We start from the raw sequence: 6932 nt of genomic DNA on the forward strand, positions 1-6932 counted from the left end.
TATGAACCATGGAGGTGGGTCAGGGAGCAGGAAATGTTGAGAAAAGTGAACAACCTTTCAGCTCTGCAATTGTACCAGAGTACCAGAATCCTAGCTGTGCAGGCCCAGGGAATGCCCAATGACTTTTGGGGCTTATACTGGGTTCCCTGTGCCTTGGTAGCCTTGTATGTGTGGTGAAGGGTTTTGTGCTGGGGTGATATGCAGGTCATAAAGTGAATTTTGGTGGGTAGATTACTGAGTGTGTGGTGGGGAGGGACTGGAGGTGAGAGAGATTGGGGATTCGTGGGAGATCTTGCAGAGAATAAGCTTTTCATTGAGCCCCAGAAGTAGGAGGCACTAGAGTCCAGGCTGCACGGGCTGTTTTCCCAGAGGTAGCAGTGTCTGAGGTGGCTTGTACTGGATACTGAGCGCCATTTGATAATATGAAAATGATAAGACTTTTTGTGGGATTGCAGCGGGCAGCCAGTCAGAAAGAAAAGTCTTGAAGTTTAGGCTGGTTCTTTCCTGACCAATGAGGAGAGAACAGAGGGAGAGTTTTCCAGTCACCCACAGAAATGGGTGGGGCTAAAGTCCAGTCTTCCTGGTGAGGAACCAGAGACTGTCCTGTCTGTGAGGAAGACTGAGAAGGGTGAGGATTTGTTTCTGTGTGTGTGTGGGGGGGGGGCAGCACTAGGTTAGTCTGCAAAAAAAAAAAAAAAAGAGGAAAAGGAAGTTCTAGAATTTCTGCTATTTTCAGTAGGAACCTGGGAGATGGGTAGGGAAGCAAGGGAATATTGGGGAATGTGAGAGTACTTTCAACCCTGCAACTGTATAGGAGCGCTAGACTCCTAACTGTGCAGGCTCAGTTATTGACCAGTGTCCCTTGAGCTTATACTGAAGTCACTGTGCAATTGTAGCACTGTAAGAGTATAGGAAGAATGATTCTTTTTCTTTCTTTCTTTTTTTGATGGGGGGTGATAGGCAGGTCCTATAGTTACTTGTAGCTAGTATAATATAAAAAAAGGAAGTTCTAGAATTTATGCTATTTTCAGTAGGAACCTGGGAGATGGGTAGGGAAGCAAGGGAATATTGGGGAATGTGAGAGTACTTTCAACTCTGGTAAGGAGCTAGAGTTGAGGTCTTTGTGTCTGGTGGGAGACCTTCAGGAGAAAAAGCTTTCCATTCATCCCCAGATATAGGGGACACTAGAATCCTGGCTATGCAGGTCATTTGCCCTGGGGTAGCAGTGACTGGTGACTTGTGCTTTCTGAATGCCCAAGGCCACTGGGTAATCTGAAGATGGTGAAGCTTCTTGTGAGTTCTGGGGGAGGCCATTCAGAAAGAGAAGTGTGGAAGTTTAGGCTAGTTCTTTCCTGACGAAAGAAGCGGGAGCAAAGAGAGGGGGATCCTAAAGAAGAAAAAAAGTTTTTCCAGTCCTCCACGGAAACGGGTGAGGCTAAAGTCCGAGCTTCCCAGGCTGTTTTATCTGGTGAGGAGCCTGTGAGTGTTCTGGCTTGTACCAGTTTTCTTGTGTTCCTGAGACAGCCTGATAAGAGTGAGGATTTTTGTGAATGGGGTAGTTAGTGATTCAGCAAACACAAAATTCTGGAATTTCTGATTTTTTTCAGTACCAACTAGGGAGGTGGGCAGAGGAGCAATGGAATATTGAGGAAGCAACTTTTCTTTCTGCCATTGGTATTGGTTGCTAAAATGCTCCTTGTGCAGGCTCAGTGTAGGTGGCACTAGAGTTCTGGCTGCCCAGACAGTTTGCCCAGGGAGAGCAGTGAGTGTGGCGCATTTACTGGTTGCTCAGCTCCATAGTGGGGATCTGGAAATGATGATGCTTTGGCTGAATTGTGGGAGGCCAGTCAGAAAGAGAAGAATGGCAGTTTAGGCTAGTTAAGTACAGTGAGGGGTGATGGTGGAGGAAGATCCTGAGGAAGTAGAATCTTAAGTTCTTCAAAACAAAACAAAAAAACCCCAACAAACAAACAAACAAATAACAACAACAACAAAAAACAGTGGAAGGATGAGTCAGGACTGCCTAACCTGCTACCCTAGTAAGTGGCCATTGACTTTCATGGCCCAATATTGTGTAGTAATCTGTACATGAGGAGGCTTTCTGTACTTGTCTGAACTCAGGTCATAGGGGAAAAGCTCCCAGTTTTAGGAAATGTTAATGGAAATGGAATGTTAGACATTAGGCAGAGGATGAGCAGATGCTGTGATAATTGATAGCCTTTCTCTCCACAGATATAGAGGGTACCAGTCCCACCTCCTCTAGCAGTTACTTCTAGGAATCAAGTTGAGAGAGTCCTGTGCAGTTTCTTGGATTCCATCTTGTTGCCTGAAATAAGTGAGTATTTTTACTTGTTTGTTGTTTTGCTTTGTGAGGGTAATAGATTCAAACCATTAAGGGTAATATATCTTCCTGAAGAGTCATCCCATGAAGGTTCCAGGGAGTCTACTCTTTCCTCATTTCAGAAGCTGAGAGAGATGAAAATTAATTTTTTAAAATAAAAAAATTACATCCATTTCACTTTCCTTTTATTCCCTCCAGCGCCACATGTATATCTGCATTGCACTGTCTCACATGGCCCCTGAATTCTTTTTTCTTTCATTATTTTTCATATATAGTTCTAAATATACAAATACAATTTTCTTAGTCTGTCTACATTTTCATTTTCCTATATATATGTGTATATGCCTATATATACACATATATATGTATGTAAATATACATACATATATGTATACACACATATATAGTTAGTCATATATATATCATATAGATATGATTTAATACATAACCTCTTGGTACTTTGGACACTCATAGCTTGTTTCCATATCCTAGCTATTAATAATAGAGTAATGGAGCTAGTGAAATAGCCCAGTGGTCAAGAGCACTTGTTACTCTTGTTGAGGACCCAGGTTCAATTCCCAGCAAATATTGCAGCTCACACCTATTAGTCACACAAGTTTCAGCAGATCCGATCCTCCCTTCTGAACCCCATAGGCACAAGGCATATATGTAGCAAACATATATACCTGGAGGCAAAACATTCACACTCATAAAAATGAATGAATTAATAAAAATCTAATTGAATACAATAAACAGTGACAATGATCACACCTCAGCCAGTATCTGTGTAGATGGATGTCAAATCCTTAGAACACATGCCAAAAACTGCACAGTTTTAAATCACATGGTAGATATTTTTTAAACTTTCTGAGAATTCTCCATATTGAGTTCCAACATGACTGTGCTTGTTTGCAATCCAACCAATGGTGAATGAAACTTCCTTTCCCCCCAAACTGTCTCTAAGAACAATTGTTGCCAATTGTTGTTGTTTCATCTTAGCCATTCTGACTAGGTTAAAATGAAATATTAATGTTTTAATTCCTGTTCCTAGTATAACATAATCCTAGAGAGAGTAGGTTCTAAACCTATCCAGTCCCTTCTGCTAATCAGGAGTAGACGATGTTGGTCTGAGTCTGACAGTCTGAGAATGAGAAATGGTAAGTCAGTATGTTCCTCACTGTGGTCAAATTAAAGACCATTAAAGTGCACTGAGGACATTCACTCCAAATTCCTTCCTTCTGCTGGAAAGTTAGGATTCTAAAATTTGTGGACACTTAATGTTTTTATCTGTACAAAGATACAGGCTAGGATGGATAGGTGGAACTGTCTCATAAGATCTCCCAGTATCAAATGGGCTGGAGTGGTTCAGGATGGTGAGAGGACCCCAAAGTGTGATTGGACATCATTACAGTAAAGATGAACACTCTGACATAGATCTTAGTTTCTGAACAGTATAACTGACCTTGTTAAGGGAAGTATGTCAGAGAGGTAGAAGAACACCCTGATCATCATGTGTGATATCAACAGTGGGACATGTTTTAAGATCAGTCAATTGCAAAGGTAAGGGCAAGTCACTGTGAGAATTCACTGTGAGAATACTAATGGTAAACTCCAATCCATATAAAGTGAGCCCCCACAGAATGTCCCTGTGTACCCTGTCCCTGATGTCAACTCTTAGAGCGTATGGACAGCAATGGTCAGATGTGAAATGTTCATATCTCCTCCAGAAGTTAGGGCTTAGATTCAAGTGACAATGGAAGGTGAGAGAAAAAGCCAAGACTGAAAATAATTCTGTTGAAAGATGTTTAAGGCCAGTTCTTCAGCAGAATAGATGGGATCTAGTTCTATGTAGAACACCCCTTCTTATAGAATCCCTTCATATTTTTCTTGAAAAAATATGACTATTGAAAGTGTAACAATTCAGCAGAGAAGAGGCCGTAAGGGTTAAGACAAGGAACTAGGTGAGTACTAAAATACCTAGGAACTATTGGAACTAAAGAGTTCGGTATCTTCTGTTCCATTGAAGAACATTGGAAAATGAGACAGTATGTGGTACATTGTCACTTAATTTAAGAGTAGGAGAGATCAGTTAGAGATATGAGATTTATGTTTAATTAGACATTGATGGCATGGTTCAGACGATGAAAAATAAAGGTGAATACTGTGAGGAAAGACTGAGGGGTTACACACTGTAGGCAACACAGGGTCCAACTTCTGCTGTCTACCTTGGAAGGCCCAGCCTGTACTTTTCAGGCAAGTGAAGAATTGGCTCTGAAGAGGGAACAGTATATGTAGCAGTAGAGAGAGAAATCACATATTCTGACAAGATTTCAGTAAAAACCTAAGTAATTGCTGAGGGCATAATTTCGCCTTGTAGGAACAAAGGTGTCTTCTGCTATATACCTGCCTTGCTGCCAGTAAAGACCTCGGGGGTGTTGGGGTTCACAGTGAGGTATACACTTTTGCTCACAAATAAGTGAAAACTTATGACGAGGGGACAGACTAAAGTCAGCAGAGGGGGGAGTCTTATGTCTGATATGAGCATGAGGAGTAAACCTACCTCCCACTGAGAACAGGGCAGACTCCTGATAATATGTGGCCAGTCCTTCTTTTATCCCAGAGAGAGCCTGGACATGTGTTTTTAGAGATACAAATTCTTACTGTCTTCTTTTTAAAATTTCAATATCTCAGAAATACTCACTTTTTATTTTTTAAAAAATGTGTTCCTATCTAATATATGAATTGGTCAGATACCTTCTCTATTCTCCTATTCTCCCTATTTTCCTATATCCCTATTCTCCCCCTTCTCATTATTCCCTCCTCCCCTATTCACCAGATTTTTTCCTCTCAACTTCATGTTCTATTTAAAAACAAACAAACAAACAAACAAACAAACAAAAACAACAAAAACTAACACACTTAGTGCTTTCTGTACATGCCTAGGTGAATAGTCATCTATTTGTCCTGGAAGTCTTTCAGGAGTTGCAATCCTGAGGAAAAAACTGGTCCTTCTCCCCCTCCCCCCCTCACCCCCCAGCAGCCATCAATCACTAGTAGCTCGTCAGACAGAGAATCCCATAAGCCATATGGGATAGATAAGATAGTGGGATTTGCCATATGGGATACATAAGAGAGTGGGATTTGAGCTGCTTGATGCTTGTTCAGCTCTTTTATATGCAGGCAGGCACTCTGAGTTCATGTGTAAACTGCTCTGTTATGTCTGGTAAATACTCTCATTGCCGGCATTCTCTATCTCTGGCTCTTAGAATCTTTCCATCCCATAGTCCAAGATAAACCCCAAGCTTTCAGAGGAGTGGTGTGCTACAGATGGCCCATTTAAAGCTGACACTGAGCACTGCATTATCTCTTATTTACGCACAGAAAAGTTCTGTAAGGTGCCTTTTGTCACAGTCATCTGATGTAAACTTTTCAGCTGAGGCCATTTACCCTATTTCTCTATTCCCTAGGCTCTTAAGATCTCTTCATTCACATTTCTGCCTACTACCTTCAACATGCTTCACGAGAGAATTCCTTCTGACCTCAGCATTGAAGGAGATTTTCTGGACCCAGTTGAATCACCGGAAGCACTGATTTTACTGATTCCTGTGGATGACTTGGAAGATGATGTGGAAGAAATATTCGAAATATATGAAGAGGAGGAGGGAGAAGTGGGAGAGGAAGAGCTGGTGGTGGAGGAGATACTGGTGGAGGAGGAAGAGGTAGAGGAGGAAGAAATAGAGCTGGTAATAGGAAAATACATTGCTGAGAATGAGGAGTAGAAATGAGAAATAAGAAAAAGAGGAGAAAGAGGAAGCAGAGGAGGAGGAGGAAGAGGAGGGAAAAATGATTCAGTGAAATGTACCTTTACTTGCCAAGCTCATGCAAGAAAACAAAAAAAAAAAAGTTAACAAATCTTAATAAAGTTTGTTTACTGGTTCATTTACTTAAACAAATATGAGTTGAGTATTTTCTCATTGGGAAATATTGCAAATTTGGGGAAGCTACATGAAAAAGTAAGACACTTCCCAGCACATGCATTATTTTTATCACACAGGGTTCAAAAATTTCCTAGACAGAAGGGGACAAATGTATCCTTTCATTAAAAAAGCATTTTTTTCTGATGTGCTATTCCTTCCCTCATCAGTTTGCCTCTATATAACAATAACAAAACTCAGAAGAAAGAATGAGACGGGGGTCAAATTAATAATAGTCAAACTAACCTCCATTAATTAAACACCTAGTATATTTGGGCAATGTGTTTGTGACATGTGTTCTACAGTCAATGCATTCTCATTGTTCTGCCTCTTTCCGAGACAGCAGGTGAAGGCTTCTGGCTCTTTGGAATTATCCAAAGACCACACAGTATATAATAGGGCTGGACAACAACTTAACTATAGCACATTTTCCTAGTCCTCCCAGCCCAAAGCAGGCCTGTGGATTCTTGCTTAATTTCTCACTATTTCAAAAGTGTCTCACCTGATAAAAGGATACAGTGTCAAAGTATTCAAAGCAGAAATGAGGATAAAACACAGTGTGATTTGTTTTCACATTACAGGAGTAAGGTTCTCTTGCCCTTGTCACCAGAATATTT

General features: G+C 40.9%; 1 long non-coding RNA gene across 1 annotated transcript; it reads left to right on the forward strand.

Moving 5' to 3' along the window:
- Window positions 1-572: 572 nt before the first annotated feature.
- Window positions 573-6174, forward strand: LOC110287500 (uncharacterized). The gene is made up of 3 exons (XR_002377221.2): window positions 573-628; window positions 2233-2335; window positions 5809-6174. It is a non-coding gene; the product is annotated as an uncharacterized LOC110287500 (long non-coding RNA).
- The last annotated feature ends 758 nt before the right edge of the window (window positions 6175-6932 follow it).

This window comes from Mus caroli, unplaced genomic scaffold, assembly GCF_978045245.1.
Source record: "Mus caroli unplaced genomic scaffold, Mus_caroli_1 scaffold_5, whole genome shotgun sequence".
Lineage (NCBI taxonomy): Eukaryota > Metazoa > Chordata > Mammalia > Rodentia > Muridae > Mus > Mus caroli.